General features: G+C 40.7%; 1 long non-coding RNA gene across 6 annotated transcripts in view; it reads left to right on the plus strand.

Moving 5' to 3' along the window:
* LOC135188577 (uncharacterized) overlaps positions 1-26,499 on the plus strand; it is a 228,745-nt gene that overhangs the window by 97,889 nt on the left and 104,357 nt on the right. The gene's annotated exons all lie outside the window — the stretch shown is intronic.

The following is a 26,499-nucleotide window of genomic DNA, read 5'->3' on the forward strand; positions in this document are numbered from 1 at the left end:
TTGGAGAGCCATAGCAAGCTCTGTAGTGTTTTCGTGTATGTTCATGCAAACACTTTATCACTTTATTTTTGCTTGTCCCCCCAGATAGAATACTTTCACTACCTTACTAAACCAACATCATTTACACATCAAAATGATAATTCATTTTCAGATTCAGCCTTTCATTAAACAGATAAGTAGGGCTTAATTGGCATCTAGTGCCTGTGTAACTATTCTGTACTAGAGCAGAGTTAAGTGGGGTTTCTCAGACAAGGGCCTTGGGCAAGCCCTCTGTCTGGTATGAATTTCTCCTCAATTAAACTCATTTGTTTTCACATTCACATAATGGCACCTGAGATAGAGAATGTCTCAACCACTTCCTTCAGCTTTTTTTCTGAGGGTGGGGAATCGTTTAAATTAGAGCTGCAGACTCTTACTGTAGAATATACAGTGGTGCAAATAAATGTCCAATGCGCTGGAGGATTATCTGATTAAAGAGGTTAAATTATCCTCTTATTGCTTTAATAGTTTATCTTTTCTGAGGTTCAGGTAGAATGATGACTTATTGAAGATACGCCAAGAGGTGGAGTTCTGCCTTGGATTATGTTTAGGATTAGAATCTGAGTTTGAAGCTGAACCACAGCTGCCAAATCTTGTGACCTGCTCATGCCAGAGCAGAGTTAGGGTGGTGGGAATTATGGAAGATTTGCCATCTCCAAGGTGTGAGAAAGACTTCCTTTGCAGAGAACTCTGCTGCATCAGAGTCAAATCTTGTCAGACTTGGAGAAAGCTGAGACAGCTTAGAACAAAATGAAAAGGTATTTTGCTAAGCAGAACCTTCTTACTAATCTATCTCACTTCATTCCTCAGAACCAAGGAAAAAACAGTTCAGTCACCTTCTCTGAAATGTTCAACTTTTACCTTTGCCATATTGTGTATTCCTGTGATTGAGTCTGAAGGGGAGGCTGATCTACACAGAAGCTGCTACGAATTCTTTCAGCCTGATCCATGGACAAATTTTTAAAGGCACTTGAATTCTTAATGCTGCAAAGAGATGCCCGCAGGTATTATCACCCCATTAGAAGCACAGTATTTTAGGAAATCCCAGAAAGAGATTAGGGTAGAAATTAAATACCTTTCAAGATCTTTATTCTGCATTTACTTCTGAGCAGTTGCCTCTAAGAAAACCAGTGTCCTATACTGATAGCAAAGGATGGCAGATCTTGGTTTTGACTCTGTTATCACCTCTCTGTGAAAGTCTGGTTGAGATTAGGCATGAAACCCAACTTTGGGGATTGTCTGCTCTGTGGGAATGTAGACCAGCAACAGGGCACAGGCCAATGCAAGTCTGGAGCATGCTGAGGGAAGGAACTCTATCCCTTTGCAGGGGTTCAAGAATGTAGCTCCCATGTGCATGGCAGCTCCAGTTGCTCTATTAGAGGTTGCATAGGCATCAGGGATGTCAGGAACCTTACCCAAGCCTCTCATATCTATTCAGCTTTTCTCACCACGGGACCAAAAAAGGATCATTCTGAGTCATGTTTGTAGTTTGCTTTGAGACTTCTGGATGGAAAAAAAAAAAAATTATATTATTATTCTCATCAATAACTATCTTGATGAAACAGGTAATCTTCTTGCACTCTTCTGTTGATATCTTACACATCAGGAAGCATAACACACGTTTCTGTTCCATCAGGACAAAGATGTCCAGATGGAACAGAGAAATAATTAGATCAATACTGTGTCAAGAAGTTAAACTTCCTTCCAGTTTGGCATTCCTCTGCATGTTAATAACCACAAGAATTAGAGATGGAAAGATCTAATGTTGCAAGAGCAGTAACATGGCTAGCTATGGAAAATCATCTGTCTCCATCTGGCATCAGTAACAAGGAAGGAGGATGTCACACAGCAGAAACTGAGCCTGCAGCTTCTGCCATCAGACGAAATAAACAGCAGGGTTTTGTGTACACCTTTGAAATGCTCTGGTTGCACAGAGAACAATGTGTGCTTAAAACCAAGCTGCTGAATTTGAATGGTCTCAATCTGTGCTCCAGCAAACTGACTCAGGTGCAGGGTCTTTTCTGTGCTGTTGCATTTACAGTGGCTGCAACTTACTGTATTATAACAAAATGCACCTTAAAAAAATTAAAAAGAGCAACCATGCAGGCAAGAAGAAGCATCTGCATTTGCTTTACTGGATCTTTTTGTCAGGCATTGTGATCAGGCTGACAGTTAGCCCTGAGGAAAGTTATAAATTCTGCACTGAATTGCGGTACAATCTTTCACCATGGCATTTCTGCCCTCTGGCCACGCTCTGGTTATCCATAATTGTGGCAGATAATGGTTTTTTATGGCTGGAAACATTCTTTGCAGGCACAGGGACAATAACCAGGGCTGAAAATGTAATTAAAGTGAATGGATGAACTTTCTTAAAGAAACAGTGTAGATTATTACTGGAGCTTAACACCTAAAGCACCCGAGGCAAAATGGCAGCATCTGAAAAAACTTGTATAAATTTTAGATGTAGGGCAAGCTTGAAGGTGGATATTAGATTACAGAAGGAAAACTGAGATATTTGATGTAACAGATAACTAAGGGCTTAGATCATCTCCAGAAATATAAGGTAATGTAACACATCTTTCTCTCTCAGTTGGAATACGTTATTTGTGTGTGGCAGCACCTTGGGTTTGTGAATCTGTGGAGAAGTTTGTGGTGAATTTTGTCCACTTATGCAGCTGTAAAAGCATCTTCCTTGAAAAAATTAGAGCAGGAAAGGGATGATATTTCTTTTGATTGTAGTATCTACTTCTTATGAAGGACTGCAACAGATTTATTACTTTGTGGTTTTTTTTTGTTTTTTTTTTTTTTTTTTTTTTTTTTTCCCCACAGTTTTTCTGCTAAGGAACTGGAAATGGAGGTTTTATTCAACAGTTCCATAAAGGCAGAAATTAATAGATGCTAGGAGACCTCTAGTTATTGCAGAACTTCTGCTGCAGCTCAGAAAGCAAAGTGAATCATAGCATAACCTTTTCTATTTTTGGCTTACTCTCCTGTTGGAGCTACATTGGTTACCTGCAGGTAGTTCCTTTTCCCAGATGGGGATGTCTTCTCATTGTGCTAGTTTGAAGCAAGCCAAACCATCACACTCATGATGCTGAAAGCATCCTAACTTCTGAAGAACATCATAATTCTCCTGTATCTGCTGAAAAGCAAAGCTGGATAATGCAGCAATTATTATTAACTAGGAGGTAATATTTCTGATAGTATTAAGCATTCATAAATTGATACTTAATGGACAGTCTTAAATATGTCTAACTCCTCCACTTTCTCTTGCTCTTCATGCTGAGACATTGCTGGGCTGCAGCTGGGAAGCCTTTGCTGGTTTGGGTCTGGCAAGACAATCTTTGTGTGCTGGCTCTGCAGCATAAACTGCTTTCAGTTTGCATGCATGAAAATTGGTTGCCAAACTTTGATGCAGCTTGATTTATTTTTTTCCCCTCTTCTATTTTTAGCACACAGCTTTATTCCCACAGAAACATTCCCGCAGACACACCAGCATAGTAGAAGTACAAGTAGCAGGCAGCCTGTCGTGGCACAGGTGTAACAGCTGACTTCCCCACCAACTGCAAATTAGGACAACTTTCTGTGTGGGATAAAATGAGAACTGGCAGAGCTGCTTTTGTGTGTTTTAAATAAGCTTCACAGTTAAGGATAAACTATGCTAATCTGGAACCACAAACAATACAGACATCTGTCTTTTGCACACTTTGTACCTGGGGAGTCACTGAGCTTGGGCTCACATGATCAAGACAAATTTTGAAGCTATCTGTACGGATTTTAGTTTTCTCAACAATTTTTTCCCCTGTTTGAATCCATTGTGAAAAGATGGTTCTCATGAAAAGCATCATGGACCAGAGGGATAGTTGGAGACAGCCACTTCAGAACAAGTGAAAAGCATAGTGTGATGGAAGTGGCATAGGAAAGAGAGCTTTAAAAGGTTATTTGAAGCTCTGCTAGAACATGTTCTTGGCAGAAACTGCTGCCCAGTTGTATTTCCTGGTTACCAGCTCCAGAGACCTGCATCACAAGATACACTTTCTTTCCTAAAGGACAAAAAAATGCTATTTGCATGCTAAACAAGAATTAGTTCTTTGTAGCACATTCAGCTTTTGGTGGGCCTTTTCCCTTTTACAGTGCCACCCTTCTTAGTGAATAGCTCTGAAAAGCCACATCGGATTACGGTTTTTGGATGTCACTAGTGCCGTATGCTTGCAGCTTTGAGTCAGTGGCAGCAGCCTGAGTATAGAATTGGCTGCATGTGGCCAAATTTCCTCACCAAGCTACTCAGCAGAGCACAGGAGGTGCAAGTGGAAGTAGAATCTAGCCCCATAACCTCCCCCAGTACATGGGGTATGCCTTTCACAGTGGACGTTGCTGCACTCAGGCAGGTTTCCTTTGCCGCCTGTCATGATGCTTTGGGTTGCCAGGAGGCTTTACTGCATCAGGGAGTCTGTGAGAGGTCTTAGAATCATAGAATCAACCAGGTTGGAAGAGACCTCCAAGATCATCCAGTCCAACCTATCACCCAGCCCTAACCAATCAACTAGACCATGGCACTAAGTCCCTCATCCAGTCTTTTCTTGAAGACCCCCAGGGACGGTGCCTCCACCACCTCCCTGGGCAGCCCATTCCAATGGGAAATCACTCTCTCTGTGAAGAACTTCTTCCTAATATCCAGCCTATACCTACCCTGGCACAACTTGAGACTGTGTCCCCTTGTTCTATTGCTGGTTGCCTGGGAGAAGAGGCCACCCCCCACCTGGCTACAATGCCCCTTCAGGTAGTTGTAGACAGTAATAAGATCACCCCTGAGCCTCCTCTTCTCCAGGCTAAACAGGCCCAGTCTTCTGTGTTTTCTCTTTATTTTTCACAGTCTTCAAGTGAAAGATGACCTTACATACAGTTCTTGCTCTCTGTCAGTGACATAATGAAGAGGGGAAATTAGTTAAAGGAGAGTTCCACAAACTGAGGTCTAAATTTTGTAGAAGAGAAATGCTATAGCAAGAGCTGAGGCCAAAGGAAATGGTAGGAAAGCTCACTTTCTTTTTCTTTTAATGTCTTCCTTCCTATTGGTGATCTGATCCACCCACATGAAACATAGGATCAGGAATTTGGGCTTGGTAGAAGTTTCTCTGTGCTTTAGTAGTTGTTTGTAACACAGATTTGAGTGTGTTGGGGTTTGTTTTTTTTTTTTTTTTTTTTTTGGGGGGGGGGGGGGGGGCTAAGAAAGGAGAAAGTAAGCTAAAGTCTGCCAAAAAAAATCTCTCCTCTTTCTGTATTAGTACAGTCAACTTATACATGGCTGATTCACATTATGGCATAAAGATTGCTGACATGATCCCACCTGACAAGGTCATGTGATACAGCATATTAAACTTATAGAAAAGAATCTTTTAGATCAGCTGTCCTCTATCAATTTCAATCTCAGGGCAGCATAACTTAAAGAATCTGGCATTTGGAAGAAATTCTGGTGTCTGTCTGGAGTAAATAACTTCATGTATTCTAGTTATTGCTGAAGGAAGGGATCTGAAAATTCACTTCAATTTGCATCTTTTCAGTGGGGAATCAGAAGAAATATGATTTTTTTTTCACCCCCTGTTTAATTTTTCTCTCTGAATGCAAACCACTGCAATAGACACACCGGGAGAAGCAAACCGCTGAGCGGAACACTTCTCTCAATTAACTGTGCCGTTTATCTCCATCTGTAGCATGTTGCCACATGTTTTTGGTTAATACCAACACAGCTCTTGGTTTGAATTTCTGTGACTATGAATGTACAGATTAAATCCAGGTAGCTCATGGAGGGAAAAAAAAAAGACTTCAATATTGGGAAGATAGGAAAATGACCATAGCTGTCCCTCAATGCTGAGGCTAGACAATGTTTATGAAGCATCTGTAGAATAATAGAATATAATCATTGAATCAGGGTTGGAAGGGACCACAAACATCATCTAGTTCCAACCCCCCTGCCAGGGGGGACACCCTACCCTAGATCAGGCTGCCCACAGCCTCATCCAGCCTGGCCTTAAACACCTCCAGGGACGGGGCCTCAGCCACTGCCCTGGACAACTCATTCCAGGCTGTCACACTCTCATGTTCTGCACACTTGATACAGTTTAAATGAGTTGTATGTGGTGCTTATTATCTGGCCAAACAGTATACCAAATGCATTTGGTTAATTGCTGTTCATTTCAGTGCTAATCAAGTTTAATACAAACTTAAAATGCATACTCTGTGTAAACCTCAGCTTACATTGATAATGTAAGTAGAGTAAGACATATTTTGTTAGTCAGGTTTAAGATCAGATTTCAGTTCTCTTACCTTCTAACATGGCAGGTTATTCCAACTATTGGCCCAAACAGCTGATTCAGCTGAAAATATAAATAAATTTGTCTTCAAATTCACCCTTGAGCTTCTGGGGAAAGCATGCTGCCTCTCTTTGGATATTTAACACGTGAAAAGTACATATGTGGTTGGGTTTTGGGCAAGCAGAAAGAGGACAAGAGAAGTGAACTGTACTTGGTAGTGTGCTGCAAACAACAATGGTCTGCCATTAGGAGTGAGAGTGGAAAATTAAAGCAGTCAATTGTCGGCAGGAAATGGGAAAACTTTGGTTTAAAGGAGTACAGACAGTACTAATACAGCTCCTGGCTAGGAAGGTTTTATTTCTGAGTGTGCTTACCAGGTTCTTTTGCTGTAGATTCTAAGTCAGCACACTCAAATAGTCACCCAAGGTTTTGGGTGTGAAGGGCTTATTCCCATCTGCTGCTGAGAATCAAGAATCAGAAGTATAAACTTTAGAGGAACTATATTTTTAAGTATTCTTTTTAAAAATGTCTTCTGCATGTGCTAAAGGTAATTTTGCCTGTTATTCAAAGCTTGTTCTCTTTTGGGCCACTTTTCCAAATGACAGCCTCCAGTTGGCTTCTCTCTCTGATTGCTCCCTGCCCTGACAGCAGTGCAGGTTATACTCATGTCTGCTACTGTGTTTATTCTGCTGCTGTGGTTATTGACTGAAAAGCTCTATTTGTCAGAAAGATTCTATTTGTTTTAAATGGTATTTTTGAATGCTAATGAACTGATTTCTGCAAAAAATACTGAAACAAAAAAAAATCCTCCATTTTCCTTCTTTTTTCTTTCTGATAATAGCATTCTGCTAACAAATGAACTAACCCTCATTTAAGAGAAAGAAAACCAGCACAACAACCACCTGCCTGCAAGTTTATCTTTATAAAACAATTAAGACTCACATAGTCTGTGCTAGGAAACGTGTGGTGGACATTTCCTGCTGTGATGGGAATGGCACAGTCTTTCCCAGCACTACACAAATGCCCAGCAGCACAGAAGTCAAGGCGTGAAAAACTCCTCTCTGGCAAGGAAAAGGCCACACTGAACTGGTGAAACCACTGAAACAAAGTGTTGCCTGCTGCTCCCATTTATTTTTTCATCTTTTCCAAAGCTGCTTCTCCAATAAGGAGAATATCTAGTGGATTAAGAAGGGAAGCAAGGAACAATTTTGTACCTGATGATAAAGCTGAGATGAATTGTGTGCAGAGCTGTGGAAGTGGACATCTGCCACCTGTGAGCTCACCACAACTGGACACTCTGCACAGTGCTAGGGGCGTCTTCTTCGCTGAGGCTGCTGCTCTGCTCTTTCAGCCTGAGACAATGCACCAGGCCGCTGCCAAAATTGAGTGGCAGACAAAGGGAAAAACAATTAATTAATGGAAAGGAAAATAAGAGGTACAAAATAGGCACTTCTGAAAATCAACTTATCAATGAGTTATGGGCTGCACTGCTGTAGATGCAGTGATGCATGATACATCAGAGATGCCTAAAAAGATACACGGCTATGAACAGAGGCATTAACCACAAGCGGAATATAAACCCTTCATTTAGCTTGGGGTAAAGAAAGAAGCAAAACTGTTTCTTGATGTCATGTCACAAGAGATCATGTCTGATTCTGATGTGCTGCAAAAGAAATTTTGCATGTGATAGAGCCCACAGTTGCTCCATGTCCTTCATGCCTTTTAGGCACAGAAAGGGCCAGACAGTTGAATTTAGTATATTGCCATGATGATACTAGACAAGTTGGAGAGAGAGGAAAGTTCTTTTGCTCTGGACAGCTAGAAAGAAAGCTCAACCTTTTTACAGATGGAACTCACAGTTGCTCTGTGGGAAGCAGCTGGAGGATTGCTTAAAAAAAAAGTAGTATTTGTGCAGAGAAAGAATCCAGGAGATTTGCTCAGGGCTCTTGATGGAGCGTAGACAAGATCACACTTTTCAAGGAAAAGAAAATAGCATGTTTAGTGATTTAGAAAAGAAAATCTATAAACCTGTCTGTCTATGGCAAGGGACTGAAAGATGGTCTTGTTAGTGTACCTTCTGCCTATGGCTTTTGCACTAGGTGTTAAAAACACCAGGAAAGCAGATTTTTTTTCTCATTTGTTCATTGTCTGGGTAAAGAGTTTGTGGCTTGATTTCCTTTCCTATGGTTTAAAAGAAAATAGCAATTCACCTACCTCAGAAAGATGCTCAAAATGGACTCTGGGAACTGCAAAGCATTGTGCTTTGAGGGTGTTGAATAAGTAGCAAAAAAAAAAAATTGGCACAGTGGGGTTTTTTTTACCATGTCTCTATCTCCTCTGGCGCTTCCTTTTAGAGAGTGAAAGCTTGCAAGCAAAAGAGTTTCACGTTGCAAGAAATGTGTATTTCAACTTTACATGCCTTAATTTCACTGTTGAAAGCTCCTTTGATCTTTTTTTTCCCTTCACTTTAGCATTAGTAGTAGAAACTTGTGCCTAACAACAGCATTGCAATGTGGCCAAGTCTTCAGGTAATTTGTTCAAAGTAGAAAAGCAATGAGCAAGGGTGTAGAAATAGCTCTAACAGGACCTGATCCAACATCGTGGAGAGCTTTCTCTTTGTTTAACTTGATTTCGAGGTTGGTGATACATAGGTCTCAACAGAATCTTTTGAGAGCTGTGCAGTCTGTGGGTGTTTCATCTCAATGTCAAATTTGTGGATAAAGTATATCTTGTCTTGTACAGATGATGAGTGAGCAATTTTAATAACAACACTCAAAAATGAATGGTCATAGCTAAAAGAATTCTGAATTAGGCTTATTTCTGTCAACCATCCATTAGAAAAATAGCATGTGTGTGTGTGTGTCTTCAGCTAGCTATACTGTCATTTTTGGGGGGGGGGGGGGAAACAGATAAAACCACACTAGAAAAAAATCTTTAATGTTTGTTTTTAGTGGCACATAATAGTCTTTGCTTTAAGGGACTTGGTCATTAGTTTTGATAGATGAAGAATCAAGTCTGGCAATATTTGCAGTAAGAAGCAACTTCTTCCTAGAGCACACACGAAATATTTCCAAGGAAGAGAGAACCAAGTGCTCTTCAGTTACTTGCCTCATCATTGTTTTGATTTGTAGATTTTTGGGGAAGGTTATAGGGAAAAGGAATTAAAAGGAAAATGTCAGAAGCATTCCTGGTAGTTCTGTGTATCATTAGAAAAATTAACTGTCTGCTACGTTTGGAGTCAGGCATCCAGATGCTTATTCTCTCAGCACTAGGAAATCTATACTAACAAGCCTGATGCATGCTGACATCCAGCAGACCTCATTCCTTCACTTCCAAAAATTCAAAAGGAAGTAGAAGTCCACAGGGAATTACCACAAAGCACAGTCTTTGGAAGAAAGGCAAGAAATACCCTTCCTGGGATGGTATAATTTTGGACATTTGAAGTTGTGCTTGGGTTTAATCGAATACCAATAACCCTTCTTGTCTGGTATGCAGAGGCTCTGTGAGGTCCATACACTAGTAAAACTGGCAAAATGAATGGATCTCGTATTTGATTCTGTTTTCCCTTGTGCAATTACTTGTTTGAGGGTTTTTTTTCTGATTGAGAGGAAATGTTGGGAGAAGTGTCACTGTTTGCCTGCCCTATTCAATGACTTTTTTCTAGGCAGCTGCCATAGGGTTAGAACAAGATACAGAGAGAGAATGACCTTTGATAAGGAATATTCTGATACTCCCCATGTGCTTAGGATTAGTGTGAAAGCATTTGCATCGTGTGGGGAGCTGAAACACCTCTTGTTACTGTTGGGAAGCCAAAAGAAAATGCCAAAAGGGATCTTAGCTTCCTCAGCTTTCAAGGACTGCTAACTTTTGCAGAGAAGATTTTCCAGTACTCATCTACAAAAAAGACACTTTTCTTCAAAACAACTTGGTCCAGAAAAGTTCATGGAAAAGTGAAGATGAACTACATTTTAAAAAAGGAAACTTAAAGTAGTAAATAAAGTAATCAATGTAGGACATTCAGATATAGAGCAAAGCTCCTGGAGCTATAGCAGTAAATACTGTAAAACTGATGAGAACCAAGACATGCAAATCCCTGTGTCATTTTTTGGCTGCTGGAAATAAGGATCTTTCCTGGAGGTAAAGTCATTCCTAGTGTCCAGGTTCAGGTCATCTCTCATTTCCAAGTCATCTGGCACTAAGCACTGTTAGAATGCTAGACAAGACAAGCAAATGATTCACTGTGTTGTAGCAGCTCCTGGATGTCTCTGTCAAAGAAGCACCAGAAACAAAACTTAATCTTCAGTCTGATTCCTTTAAATTCCATTAAAGAAAATTAATCTTCTAGCATTAAATATCAACCCTTCAATTCTGTACTATATATAAACAGAGGTGCATTTAAACATTTGGTGATGTAGCAAAAAGAAATAATTCTGTACGCAAAAAAAAAGTAGTAGTAGTCCATTTCATAATAGAAAATTGCTCCTGAAGTATTGAAGAATATCAGCAATGACATTGCCATACTTCCTAAATGGTGTGTGAAATTCAACCATTGGTCCATGTAAGTTGCATACAATTGTGATTTGACTAATTTGGCTAATTAGATGGACTGTGCAATCTAACAGACAAAGTCTGCAAAGCAGTTGTGAAAGGGTACAAGCAAAAGGGAGGGGAGGGGGAAAAAAGACAGCTGAAATAAAAGTTCTTAACTTCTATGCAATTTAAGAAGTCCTTCATTGGATCCTATTAAGTGAAAAACATCAAGATTAAAATATTTCATTATTATCATGATAACAGGAGCTGAAAACAAGAAGTGAGAGCACTGAGTCTGGGTCCTCTTTCTCTTAGGTGGTTTTAATATTTGCTGGCTTAAGATGATGCAACACCTTTTTACATGTGTTGGAGAACTTATAGCTCAAGGTGATTTGATCCGTGGATTCTTGCCTAGACTTTCTCTATGATGCAAAAAGGGGAAGTCTTGTCTTTCAGCACCATCAAACTCAATATCTGTAATATTTTGGTTAAGACAACTACAAATTCCAGTTATAGTTGTAACTGGAGTCAAAACTGGGAAGAAAATGTCTTGGTCTGAAATAACTTTCCCCCCCCCCCCTATTTTATCATTCCAAGTGTGTTCCTTTGCAGTGCATTTCCAATTGCAACCAAACACAAAAGCCTGAAAGACATAGCTTAAAAGAAAAAAAGGAAAAAAGAAAGAAAAAATAGTGTGTTGCAATGGATGAAAAAGTTTGCTCAACCTAAATGAAAGACATTGTCGCATTATTGTTCTCAGTCCTAATTGTAAGCCTTTGTGGCTGTTGGAGCTACATTTCTATCTGAGACATAAAAAAAATTGGGAACAGCAGAAGCTCTGAGTGGAGAGGTGCACATTCTAAGGATAGGCCATATAATGGTAACAATGGATAAGTTGATATAATTTCACTGGGGCATCAAGAGCTTTGTGTCTGGAAGCACAGCTTGTACCCTCCCCTTGCTGCTTCTGCTGCACTCGCTGCTGTCTTCCCTCACCACTGCTTTGGCTGCTGCTGCTTTGCTGCCTCTTGACCCTTTCCCCATCTTCCTTAAGGTTATTCGATTTTCTGTAGTAGCTTATTGTGCTTACACTATTAGTTTAAACTGTACAAAAATGCAATTTCACTTTTTCTCTGACTTTCCAAAAATTCTGAGTTATAGTGAATTTATTTTACTGGGGGAGGAATCTGCCCTAAGCCAGCACAACCTTCATTTCAAAATGAAACATCATTTGGAGAAGTCAAAGCATTTCAGAGCTCAAGCCAGAACTTCTCTTCTGAACAGAAATGTTGTATTTTTCACCTTGAGACTAATAGGTGTGTTTTTCAGGGAATATGTTGTCCATCAGAAAATGCAATTTGGGTCTAAAAGTAAATATTAAATTCCACCATAAAGATATTTGTGAAAATAGAATAGGTAAAATCAGATTAATGGGGAGAGATGTTGGGTGTGCTTTATATCAGGTGGAGATTTAATCTGCAGTAAATTAGGGGCCCTGCAGTGTTTGATTGCAAACAGTGCACCAATAAACCATTTTCTAGGAGTCTGATGACTACATTTTGATGAAACAAACATCAGTTAAATGAAAATATTTCTTAGATAAAATGCAGCTTATTTGATCAAGCATTAAACTGAACTTCCCACACCACTGTGAGAAGCATAGTAGGGCCAAAACGAGCCCTGCTACAGGGCACTGGAGGTGTTCTTGCCAGAGAGACCTTAGAAGACAGATTTTGGCTCTTCCTGCAAAGAATGTCCCAAGCTGCTTTGCCTCTGGCTCTTTCAAGACCAAATCTGCTGAACAGAACTAATCTCTGAGGAGATGGTGAAAGAGAAGAGCAGCTCACCACTGCTGGTAGCCCAGCAAGAAGTAGGACTACTGCAAACCCACAAACCACCTATACTCTTCAACTTATGAACTTTTATGCCCTGCCAGCCTTAAGTTTATACAAAATTTCCTTCCCATAAGATGCTAGTGGCCTCCGCTGACATTGATTTCCCCAATCACCAGAGGAGTCCAATCATTGTTTAATGGTCATTGAATATCTAAGGCACCACAGCACTGCTCAGTCAATCAGAAATTGTGTCAGCAGGCCTGGCAGGTAAAAAAATGCCTGCATTAAATCTTAATTCTCTCAAACCAAGCTCAGCAGGGGCTGGAGTGTGCTGGTGAAAACATATGAGGAAGATTACACTGAAGCAATCTGAAGAGCTCAGACTGTTCCCTCCCTCAGCAAACATAAAATCTTCTAGAAAGATTTCTAGGCTCTGAAAACTTTTCAGCAGCCGTGGTGATTTCCAGAAGATAAGCCTTCAGCTGTAGCACCCAAATACCACACCAGCACAGCTGCTGCATGAGAACTGGAGAGGAGAAAAAAGGGCTTTGATAAATGCAAAGAGCTGTTTTTCTTGTTAGACTAGAAGAGACCTAAAACTGCAGAGAAAAAAAAGAAGTGAAGGAAATTACTTTTTGCTTGTGACCATCTGAGTTCTCTTTCTCTCCCAGGGAACTGAATTCTCATGAGCAATAACTCCCTAACAAAAGCAATGGCTGATTCTTATTGCCCATGTGGTGGGCATGCACCAGCATGGGGGTGGGTGCTGGTAGCAGGAGAGTGGAAATGGGCAGGGGCCAGCATGAGCATCTCCTTTCTGCAGTTTTGGACCTCTGGTATCTGTGGCTTTTTACTCCCTTTTTGTTTAGTGGAAAAGGTGGTTATAGTTCTTGTATAAGATGTGGCTTAAAAGATTCCTGTTTTCATACTCTATTGAAATCCACTGAACCATGCTGTCTTGTCTTTCATTTATGTTGTTTTATTATGCTTACATACAATGTCTTGTCAAAGGTCTAGTTGCCAGGAGGCAAGTTGTGTATGAAAAATGCTCTGTTTTATTTGAATAACAGAGTATGTTTAGGATTCCAGATTTTACTAAGCTGCTTAGGTGGATTTAAGTAAGTTTAAAGCGTTGAAAATGTTCTGGGGAGGGAGCTGGACTGCTGGGTGAGCAGTGCCTCATGCAGCATGGTCCTGAACTGTGAGTGGAGCTCTGGAAAAGCACTAAGATACAAACCCCAGTCCCACCACTTGGAATGTAAAGTCAGGGCTGGTTAGACAGAAGGTATGGACAGGTTTGTGCATTAGAGCCCGGTGGGTATGCTTTTGCACAAAGGGTAACAGAGATGCAAGTGCCTTCACAAAAAGCTGTGTCTGTGCATAGGTACTGCCCCACAGCACCCATCTCCCTCCTGACCTGCACAGATCTCTGGGATTGAGGCTGTCAGCCTTAACCCCTGGAGCTGTGCTCTCTTTTTGATAGGAAACTTGGTGAATTGGTTTGCTAGAAGCAAGCTGCCCTGCAGAAATACTGTGAGACTTTGGAGAGGATGGTATGTCTTTCTCCAGCCCTGTTATCCTCTGGTGAAGTTCTGCCTTGGCCTGACATGGATCCAAGTCCAGTTATTATGTCAGTGGTGCTTGTGATCCTGTTGTGGAAGTGGGTAGAGTGTTCTCACCTTCTCTATCTTGTTTGTGAATGGTGACATCTATTTACATGTAAACCTCTTAGTGTCATCAACTAATAGCTGATTACTGATAAAACTGTGGGTGCATTCAGACCTGGAGCCAGAGAGACAATGTAATTATATGTATTAATTAATTACATAGATTAATTATGAGTCTGGAAACACCCAGAGCTATTAATGGCCTGGTTCAAGTTCCTGGCCCTGGTCTACCTTCTTTAATACTTCTGATTGTAAAGACTTTTGTGATGCCTACACAGCTTAGGGACCTCCGCACTAGGTTCAAGGAAAAGCTTTCTTTTTAGAGCTGCATTTTTTGCCATGTATATGAGGCACTTTGGAAGAAAGTAATACAGTTCCCCCTGAATGAAACAGGGAACTTTGTAGTCCCTAAAGAAAATGGCAGAGATCCATGAAAATTAACATCAGAGATAAAAGAGATCTAACTATTGCTATGCTGGGAGAGTACACTGAAACCCTGATGTTGGGCTTTTGACAAGTCTAGACATAGGACAAATGCTTACTGGTCTTTTAGAGCTGCCCTGTCAGCTGCTTCAGCCATAAATAGGCTCCCACAAACACTTAGAGTCAAGGATGAATGATAAGAAAGATGAAATATATTACAAGGAATAAGAAAGAATACAAATAATCTTGTTCTGGTAACAGCTTTTCTGCATGAGGTCTACACTACAATGGAGAAAGTGATCTTGCCCACACAGTAAACTGTAGATGTTGGATCTTGCTTGTCCATGCAGCTGGCTGATAGCTAGATAACCTCCGCTCAAATTAGGCACCCTGCCTAGCAGACCTGAGTTCAGGCTGTTAGCAAATGTGGGGATCTCTGTGTCCACTTTAAGCCAATGAGTGAGTGAGAAGGATCACATGAAGATGCTGAGCGTGCACAACGGGTAACAGCCCAGTGTCCAGCTGGAGATGTGCAGAACTGGCAGTATATTGGATTGGTCTTAGAGGAGAGATAGGGACTTGCTTTTATTGGCATGGACAGAACAATGGGTGACCATAGACAAGCCCCATTATCTTGATCTCTCACTACTTACTAGTCCATAAGCTCAGAGGTGCTGCAAGGAGTAATTAATCTGTAATACCTCCAGGAACACTTTAGACATGAAAATTGTCACCTCAAATTTATTGTAAAATAAGGTGACTAATTGAGCAAATGTTGGGTATCTGTCATAAGACATCCTCTCATAAGAGTGAGACTCTTCTAATAACCATTAGTGGCTTATTTGCATGGATTTTTTCCTGCATTTGATGTGAAATCTTGTTTGGCTAGATGCAAGGAAGGGTATGTGCTGAAAGCTAGTAATTTGATTATCTACACTCTTTCTGCCTGGTTATATGATCCTTGCAAAGTCCTTTATTAAAACCCATTTAGAAAGAGTTGCTAAACCTTGGTGGAATGCCAACCATGCTAATACAATCTGGCCAGTGAAGAAGAGTAGGTGCTTATTGAACAGAAAACTTTAATCTTGTTAAGAGTGGATACAAGAGGAAATGGTAATAAGTGGGTTGTGCTGAAACTGTCGTTCAGACAATGAAGGTGGCACCTCCATTGTGGTGTGGACACACCTGTCCTTTTTCACACTGGAAAACTCTTCTTTCATGTAGGATAATCCTAATGTATAGGATTCCAAAAGAGCTTTTCACAGGTCATAATTATCCTCCATGCCAGCAGTTCCTGAATAGGCATCTTGGTCACTTCATTTGCATGTTCTGTAACTACTTTTTGTTCTTCAAAGGGGAGGGCTTTTTTTTTTTGAGACAATTTTTGTTGGCAGTTTCCACCTTTCAGAACTAATTTTTAGAACATTGATAAATGTAGAAACTTGTAGCTAGCAACAATGTGATAGCTAAAATAAGACGTGCTCTTGGCATTTTGTCTCTATATGTTAGAGTGCAATTGTGGAGACCTTGTAATTTGAAGACATTGCGTGAAGCAGTACAGCTATATGGCATGGCACAGTGAAAAGAGTCCCCTCTAGGGAACCCTCAGTCCCGAGTGTAAAATGTATGTATGGAGACATGTATCTCCAGAGCTGGACTGTATTCCTTCTAGGAATGCTATAAAGCACTCAAAGGAACACTCAAAAACCACACAGAAATAGCTGGACTGAGACCGACTGAAAGCTGGGTAGTTACAACAAAAGGTTTAGTTAGGGTGGTGAACTCGGGCTAAGGAAAAGCAAAACAATGCTGAGAAAATCTAGGAGATCTGTTATTCTTCCCCCACTTTTATTTAAAGACTTTAAAGACAGCTTGAAGTGGCAACCTAGAGGAGGGGGCCCTGTGTGTGAATATCCAGCACTGCACTTGTACGCAGCCAGCTAAAAGAGCACACAAGAGTTTGCATAGTTGCACTTTCTGTTGTTTTCTTAGTGCAGCCCTGAGAGCTGCTCACACCCAGCATTTACAGCATCACTGAGTGAACTGAGTGCGGATTCATCTCCCAACCAGCAAGGATCAGTGTGGTATACGATCACAGTCCCAGGGTGGGACAGAGGCAACTCTGCTTCCTGTCATCACCAAATGAACGCTGTGTTCAGTTTTGGGCTCCCCAGTTTAAGAGGGACAGGGATCTGCTGGAGAGGGTCCAGCAGAGGGCTAAGAGGGTGATTAGGGGACTGGAGGGCATGGCTTATGAAAAGAGGCTGAGGGACCTGGGGCTTTTTAGTCTGGAGAAGAGAAGACTCAGAGGTGATTTGATAAATGTTTATAAGTATCTGAAGGCTGCCAGGAGGAGGGGACAGGCCCTGCTCGCTGCTCCCTGGGACAGGACAAGGAGCAATGGGTGTAAATTGCAGCAAAAGAGGTTCCACCTCAACACAAGGGAGAACTTCTTTACTGTAAGTGTCACAGAGCACTGGAATAGGCTTCCCAGAGAGGTTGGGGGGTCTCCTTCTATAAAGACTTTCAAGGCTTATCTGGATGTGTTCCTCTATGATCTGTGTTAGATAGTATGCTAGTTAGATAGTCTTGCTCTGGCAGGGGGGTTGGACTCAATGATCTCCTTGGGTCCCTTCCAACCTCTAACATCCTGTGATTCTGCGATCAGTCTCAAGACTCACGTGGTTCACCCTGTTTTGGAAAAGACCACTGTAATACTGTGCTCCTATCTAAGATTGTGTGAGGCCTACATATTGGTTTTGTCTCTCCATCACAAGGTCTAGTGCCCATATGAGTTAGTCATTGCTTTGCATTTTCTTATTCCAAGAATGAATGGCTGATATCTCTAAGTCATGTTTAAGTTGTGGATGGATTTGCTCTCATAATTACATTAAACAATAATAGAAGGAAAGGCTCTTGTTTAGTGGTAAAAATGAGCTTTCTCCTTGGAATGAGGAAGGAATAAATGGTCAGAGTTTTTTATAAATACCATTAAGCAGAAGATTCTATAGAAACCTAATTGTTGTGAAATTAGACTCTGCCGGGACATTTTCTGGTCTTGCTTTACAATTATGTGCATTGACATCTGTTATTGCTAATTAATTCTTCAAACTTCATCAATGATCTCTTGCACTTCCTGTAAGAAATGCTGAAAGCTTTTAACAAACAAATTAATTATGTATAGTCTTTGATGCAAATTAGCCCAATTAGCTGTAGCATTGATACCTTCTTCATGCAAGGAAAAAAGAGAAAGAAATATCATATGCATATTTATAAGTGCTTTTTTTGACAGATGATGGTAGGGCCACAGTGAGGAACTCATTTAGGTTTAGAGAATGACTTTTTTTTAAGTGACAAATCAAAGTAACATGCCTGTGAAATGTTGTGCTGACACTGTCACAAAGCATTTGAATATTTAAAGATGGGTTTTGTGGGGAAAATCTTCACTTTTGCCACTTTACAGTGTGTTTCCTACCATACTTCCAAACTTGGGGATCCCCTAATTGAAAGTACTGTTATAAATGGAAAACTTCAAAGCCCTAGCTCAGGTGTCTGCACCTGGAAGCTCAGCTATTCTTCCCCGTACTTCGTTTAATGAGTGGTAATATGTGCCCTATTAAACTCTCTCTAGAAGCAGAAATACTCTTCTAGGGGGCCTAGGACTATGCTGCTTTGGGATGGTTATCTGCTTTGAGCCCCACACACAACCTTGCTCCTCAGGAAAGATAGCAGACTGGCTGAGGGCTTACAAGTTATGCAGTGCCCCACTGATGAGCTAGAATGGAAGGTCATGAAGGCATTTCCTAGGACAAGCTCTGTGTGGTAGGCTAGCCTTTTTCTCTGTAGTGTACTGATTCCTTCAAATGCTATCTCAGACCTTATCTGTCCTCTCTGTTGAAGAAGCTCTCCCTCGTGATAAAACAATTAGAATGTCCTCTGAGGCTCATAGTTCCCATGCTCAGTTCTGTGCATTTCACCATCCTTCTGTGCAGCACACTTGATTATGTTATCTCAGCAGTCTTCTCTAACCAACATAACAGACTTGGAGTTTCACCTATAGAACACAATCAGTGTAAACTGATTGTGGTGCTTCAGTCTAGATGTCCTTTTCACAAAACAAAGCAGGAGTGCATTGTGTGGCATCACCTTGTAATGGATGTTACTGCTTGTTACTGCTCCAGCATTTCATCCCAAATATCTTAGAACTTCATAAATTCGGGGCCAAGTGATCTACCATAGAAAGATTTTAAACCTTGACTAGCAGTATCTATGACCGTGCTAGAAGAGGAGAGACTTTTCCATTTGCTTAATCTTTGATTGTCAGCCAGGATGGACAGTTTATGGCACCTCGGACACCAAACTGTCTGGCTTCTTTCAGTAGATTTGCTTCCCACCCATGGACTAGAGCTTCTCTCCCACCAGAAAGGACAATTGTTGTGCAATCAGCACAAGTTTCTGTGGAGTTAGATTGTTCCATTATAGCTTACCCCTCAAACACATGCAATTTACTGACTGAATCCTAGGACTTTTTTTTTTCCTTTCTGTTTTGCTTGTCTCTTTGTTTAGTTGCATGTTAAGAAATGCGAATGACAAATCTTCCGTGGCTGGCTTTTGAGGGTTAGTAATTGTCAAGAAAGGGTGTGGCGATAGTCACTGCTGGTATGTGTTGGGAACTCAATTCTCCTTCTGACTACTACGCCTAGGTATTTCATTAATTCTCACTAGCAGAGATTGTGGGGAGTTACAAAACTGGGACTGCAATGGTTCCAGGAAATAGCTGGTTTGGTTTCAATCTACAACTTCATAAAATTACAGCGTCGACCAAGTGCTGCTGTGTGATAGAGGTACACTTTTTGCATAGATCATTTCTGAGATTAGATGAGAGAATGATAATTTGCCTGAAATCAAACATATCTTCTGTTTGAATATGTCAAAGGAAATAATAAGGCTTTGTTTGAGTACTTTTTTTTCCCCCTAATAGAACAGAGTCAAAACTGTGGTTGCATGTTTTGTAACTCTAAGGCAAAAAACTCTTCCTCTAAGTGTGTTTCACAGAGGAATGGGGAAGGATGCTTTTGTTGTTCAGAACATCAGTGTTTGAAGTTGACATAGACCTTTAAAGCAAAATGCAGCTTCTCTAACTTGTGGTGGGTTTTTTTGTTGTTTGGGGTTTTTTGTGGGATTTTGTTTCTTTGCTTTTTGGGGTTTTTGTTTGCTTTGGGGGGTTTCTGTTCACCTTTTGGATTTTTTGTTTCCTGTTTGCAGTTTTTGTTTATTTGCCTTTTTTTTTTTTTTGGGGGGTGTGTGTTTTTTTGGATTTTCTTTTTGGGGGAGAACTAGAACTTTCATTTGCCAAGCTGTGTTTCATACTGAGAATATTTCAGCAAGAGATTTTGAAAAGTTCTCATCAGATCATGCTACTGTGACGTTTTCCAAAGCTACTTGGTCAGGCAGTATCAATAGCACTGGATTGAAACCATTTGCTCCTGTAATCATTCAATGGGTGATTAACTCCACATTTACTTCTTTTATTTTGTAGTGACAGTGGGATTAGATGAGAATCCTTCTCTATGTGTGCTTTAAATTAAAAACTATTTCTTACCACTCCCTACAATACATTTTTGTTATGCTGGTGATTCAAATATCCTTGAAAGGACTGGATGAAATGGTAGCCCAAAGGAAATAAAATAAATAAAGATATGAAAAGTTTGTCATGGCATATAGAATCATAGAATCAACCAGGTTGCAAGAGACCTCCAAGATCATCCAGTCCAACCTATCATCTAGCCCTGTCCAATCAACTAGACCATGGCACTAAGTGCCTCATCCAGGCTTTGCTTGAACACCTCCAGTGACAGCGACTCCACTACCTCCCTGGGCAGCCCATTCCAATAGCAAATCACTCTGTCTATAGAATCATGGAATCAACCAGGTTGGAATATAAGTTCCTTAGTGCTGCTCCACATCTGCTGCATTTAGTTTTCACATTCCCTACAGTCTGGACACAGGATCTTATCTGGATAGAGCCATTGCATGAACTTTGCTAGAGCTGGTTTCCTGTAAAACCAGTACCATATTGGTTTTAAGCTAGCCCTGTTCACTTATCTTGGATGTGGAAAGATGCAGCTAAGAGCAAGCTGAAAAAAAAAAGTTTGAAATAAATTGTGAAGGTGTAAGGAGTTACATAATTCTAAGCAATATTTTGTCCAAAGCTACCTGGAAGATTAAAATGAAATGTGAGGAAATATCAGATTTAATTCAGTGTTCTTGTGTTCTTGCTCTTAGACTGGGATGAAATAAGGCAAGTATTGTTGTTTTAGTATGACATAAAAGCCTGGTTGGAAACAGCATGAACTTAACCACAGAGAGATGTTACAGAAATTGGCTCTGGTAGTACAGGGGAACAGAATTTGCTTCATGGTTTTGCTCACAAGAATGAGACAGTGAAAATTTCACACTCTCTAGGAGTAACAAAAGAGAACCTCGATTCACTAGGAGTAACAAAAGAGAACCTCGATTCATCAGGGTGGAGGAGGGTTTTTGCATTTTCACACCACCAAGATGTTGCAGAACTTTGTTTCAAGTTTAGCAACCAGCAAAACTTTCTCATATAAAGCTTCAATCAAAAGAAAAGTCTACAGCTAGGTATCATAGGAAGTACCTGCTCAAAAAAAAAAGACCAGTCTGGAAAGGGAGAGTTACAAGTTTAAAGTATTGTTCTGCTTTTTATTGGGTCACCAATCCTAGCAAAATTAAAAAACCCTGAAACTAAGTGGAGTCATCTGTGCCAAGCAGTTGTGTCGACAATGAGCATGGGTCATGCATGCTTGGCTACCCTTTGGGTCTACAAATGTGCGTGGGGGTTCATTTTAAAGCCAACAGATGCTGACTTTTGAGCTCTCAGGACTTCCACAAACATTGCAGGGTCTCTTCAGGGATATTCCTCCTGCAGTAGTTTTTGCCAACCCAGGGAGTGTGTGACACACCTTGTAACAAGAGCAAGCATCAGCATTTGACTGTGGTTTGTCCTTGTCCAGACTTCATCCTTTCCTTGACTCGGTGCTTCTATGAGTCAGTGACTGGGCATCCAGGACCTTGCAGCCCAGCAGTGAGTTTAGCCAGTTCCCAGGTGGAGGCAGTTGTTTTGCCACAGGTTTGCAGGAGTATCTCACCTTCTGCTGGCAAATCTCTTAGGGCTAAGCCATTTGATGAGATTTGTAGTTCAGGATTGAGGGTCCCCTACCAGTCACTACAAATACAGACACTGATGAGCTGAAAGGTGCATGCCAAGGCTAGCTGCAAGAGAAGACACACTCCTGCTCACAAACACTTGATGTTACAAAGCCGAACAGACTTGATAGTGTTCACCCTGGGTCCCAAAAGAGAGCCCAAAGGCCCAAAGTCTTTAGCCTGTACCCTAACTGCAAAACTATTTTATCCCCAGCTGAGTTTTTTCTCTTGGAGTTACAACTGATGTTTCTCTGATTATTCCACTGTAATACTCAACCCAGCAGTTGCATAAGTAAACTGATCATAACAATTTAAACACCTCCAAAAGACAGATTAGCAGATTAGTAGCTGCTCTGGAAAATGTGCAGCAGTGCTTCAAAATTAATTTTGCTCTTAATGTAGGGAAAAGGCAAGCAGGCCTGTTATTAGTATTTCCTATTTAAAATAGACTTCAATTCCTGATTTTAAAATTGCAAATGCTATAAAAATATGGTGAAGTATGTGTTCTGAAGAAACCTCTTGAGGTTTCCTATAACTAATTATTTACAGTATGAAGATCTGGCATAACAGGTATAGGCATCCTGGCCATTATGTATGAACATAATCATGGCTGTCAGATGTTTTTAATTAAGCTTTCCCCAGTCTGAGTGCTCTGAATAGTGATGAGCATCAACATCCTTCAGGAGAGCAACACTCAGTGTATTTGCAGACTGTAACTGTGTGCTTTCAGACTTTGAAGTACAGGTTTAGTTTGAAACTGGGTGAAGTAAAGTCCTGTGTTTGTGTCTTGGTAATTCCTGCTCCCAGTTGTTGTCTCTGCAAAGAGAGTGATCTTTGAGCCTCTATCTTTCATTTTACAGTAGGTGTAGTGTGTGTAGCTAGGTGTTAGAAACTTTTCTGCAACTAGCGTCTTATGATCTCATGGAGGGATCTGAAAAAAGACAGCCTGGATACATTCCCATGTATACTCCAACATCAAGTTCTGCAAGGCAAGCTCTATTGCTGACTCCCATCCCTTCCTTGTTCTCAGGAGAGCTGCAGGAGCATGACTCACACGTTACCTGATGGAGGGGTTACGCATAATTGGACAGTAATACTGGAAAACTGCTACAGGAAAGTGGGGTTTTTCTCTCCCCTCTGTTCACCAGCAATAAGGCCACATCTAGTGTGCTGCTTCCACTTCAGGGCTTCCAAGTGCAAAGACAAACACAAATCAGAGCAAGAAAAACCCAGCAACCTCAGGGTGGCCGGGCACAGGGCAATCAGAGAGACCTTGGGACAACTCAGTTTGCTCACCCTCAACAAGAGAAGGCTAAAGGTAGGGAGAAGGGCTTAATTGTCTTCAGATTCCTAACAGGTGGCTAGGGAGAAGATAGAGCAAACTCCTTTCTAGAGAGGACACAGAAAGGAGGAGGAGTAGTGCAAGTTATGAAGTGGCAGGGGAAACTCCATCTAAATTAATGGGAAAAAAATCTTCAGTGAAGAGGGTCAAGCTAGGGACCAGAGAGGTGGTGGGATCCCCATCACTGGACATTAGAGCTTCACTGGAAAAGGCTCTGGGCAACAAGACATAGAGATTGGTCTTGCTTTGAGTTGGTACTAGATGAAATACAGAGATCACTTCCAATAGCAGCTGTTCCACACTCCTGTTGGACCTCATGGGGGTGAGCATGCTACTTTTCCTGTACAATTCTGGGTTTTGGTGTACTAAGAGAAGTTACCAAACAATGTCTGAGCTTTTCTGTTTCCTCAAAGCAACACCTTGGTGTCTTTGCATTTGGGTCGTGTGAGGGAAAAAGTGTTTGCATGTACAGTAATTGTGGATGGCATCCATACACCTGCAGACAGGTACACAAAAGGTTTTTTTGTATGCCTAGCAATAAAGAGTAAAAAATTATAACATTAATGATTCTAATATATAAACCATATATCACTTGCTGCATTAGCAAGCTTGTGGTCCTATGGAAACAGGACTAGGAAGTGGTTCCTTGATCTAGCTACAAGTTCTGTAAGTTTAAGAAGAACATAAAAATGGTTCAGTACCTGGGGAAAATGTCCTGGTTGTGAAATGCATTAGAGTGGACTCTCTTAGTAAAAGATGTGGTGGAGGGTAATTTTTTTTCCCCCTAAAAAAAACCCAAAACAAACCTCATTGAGGTAGATTGTAGTCTTTTCAGTTTGAGGTGAAACCCTATGCAGAAGTGTGCACCACAAATAATCAAACAAACCAAGCAGCTTGTTTTCTCTAGTTAACTTTCAAAGATCACTTAGTCCATGGAACTACCTTCCTAAGGTTCCACCAATCACAGTAATGCCCTTCTTTGAAAGTAGTTCTTAAGGAAGCCATTCTTCGTGGAGAGGAGAGGAGAGTGCCTGGCTGGCAGTGGTTTTAGCTTTTAATTTCTTTTAGTCATCCATTAATCCAAGATCTGAACAGACCCAGATTCGCAAAGTCGTACAGAGCAGTGCAGAGTGCTGGTGCTGCAGGAGCTCTCCTGCACACCCAACCCAGGGTGTTCTCTTTGTTTTCATTTTTCTTTTTCTCTTTTTCTTTTTATTTATTTTTTTTTAATTTAGAGGGCTGGTGGGGGAGAGAGGGGCCCTCCTGCTTTTTAAGGAGGGAAACTTCTGGCCATCTGCATGTAAAAGAGATTGTTACTTGCATGAATATCCATGTGTGGTCATTTAGGATTGCTCATGCATTTCCCTACTTTGTGTACAGAACTGTGTGAATCGCATACAATTTAGGGAAGTGAGTGTGATGGTAAAGTATTCCTACACAAGGTACTGCAGCTCAGCTTTTGTCGAAAAATAAGCCATGTAAATAAAGCTAATACTGGTGAAGACGACGACATTAAGATTAGCAAGTAATGAGCAAAATGATTACTTGACTACAAAGAGAACTTGGATGAGAATCTTATCTGGAAAGCAAATGTAAATCCTCAGATTCCGTGAGAGATAGAGTGATTAGTGACAGCTCCAAATCTGAGCCATTCTATGTCCACATTAGCCCTGAAAGGACCACATTACAAAGATTATCTGCCTATGGCTGGTTATGCCAAGTCCTCACTGTTACAATAAAAATTCTCATGTTACTTAACCACTTCCTGCAATCATCATCTGCGACTGTAACATTCTGAAATTAGCTGAACGGGATCCTCTTTTTTGTTAATTTGCTTATGATTATAATTGAGGTAAAACCATCCTTTTTAGAAATCATTTAGCTTTTAACTTCGGGCCAAAAGCTTCCCATTACCCAAATGAAAGAGCAGAGATAAAATATTTTAGATTTTGTTCCGTATCAACTTCCTAAGCATTTAAATTTCTTTTTAACAAATGTTTAAAAAAGCATAAATCATACACACCTGTGATTATGTGCTTGCATAGTGATTTGTAATGTCAAATTTTGGGAAAATAAGTATTTGCATTCATGATAAAGTAAATGCTGTCTGTTATTATACCTCTGTTTCTGCTATATGGAAATCACCCTGCTTAAACAAACTGCATTATGAAAAACATGTGTTTTGAGAACCTGTTCTCTAAAGATATTTAATTTCCATTTAGAACACTAGCTTTAAAATTAATGACTCTGCTTCAAAATGCAAATTTCCCTTCTCTATTTCAAGCAGACAAACTGAAGTTCACTGACTCCTGAAATATCGCTGCTTTGTCCCAAGAAAGGGCTGTCTTTTTAAATCTCAGCTCTAATTCCTCTTTGATTTTGCATCAACACCTTAATGGGGAAAAAATTCGCCACAAATCAGCATCTGATTAGCCCAAATCATCCCCTCCTAATCCCTCTGCAAAAAAAAAACAACCCTCGGTTTGCAAAATACTGTTGTGCAGCCATGTAACATCTTTGTAAATTTAAAAACCCAGGTGTATTGATGAAAATACATAGAACATTTTAATTAAAACTCATAAAATTGTTGGACATCTGCTCCAAATTGTTCAACATTTTAGTAGTTAACAGATTTTGTGCACCTAGATAATGAATTACTCGTTATTATTGGCATAAATAGTAGCTGTGGGGCTTTTTATAGCAAGATCAGAAGCCTCTTTGTGAAAGCTCTGGCTTACTTTATAGTCTTTTGGCAGATGCCTATTAGAACCAATAAGTTTAGCTAAAAAAAGGGAGGCAGAGTTAAACACAGGAAACAAGAGTTGAATGTCCGCCAATAAAAATGATCACAAATCAGGGCTGCTGATGTCATAACCCTTGAGGTCAGAGGTTGGGCGCGGAATAAATGGCTCTGAAAGGGGCAGCCTGTCTGGAGGGCTGAGCTGTTGTTGGCAGGCAGGCACGGCCATGAGTAAATGGGAGGCACAATGCCGCCAGTGGGCCTCATTAGCAGCCGGGCTCGGGTGAAGAGAAGTGTTTGATGAGTCCTGCACGTCCCACTGTGGCACTGTGTGATGTAAATGGAATAATTACTATGATCTAATGGGCGTCTCTTTTGCATGCAG

This window comes from Pogoniulus pusillus, chromosome 29 (genome assembly GCF_015220805.1).
Source record: "Pogoniulus pusillus isolate bPogPus1 chromosome 29, bPogPus1.pri, whole genome shotgun sequence".
Lineage (NCBI taxonomy): Eukaryota > Metazoa > Chordata > Aves > Piciformes > Lybiidae > Pogoniulus > Pogoniulus pusillus.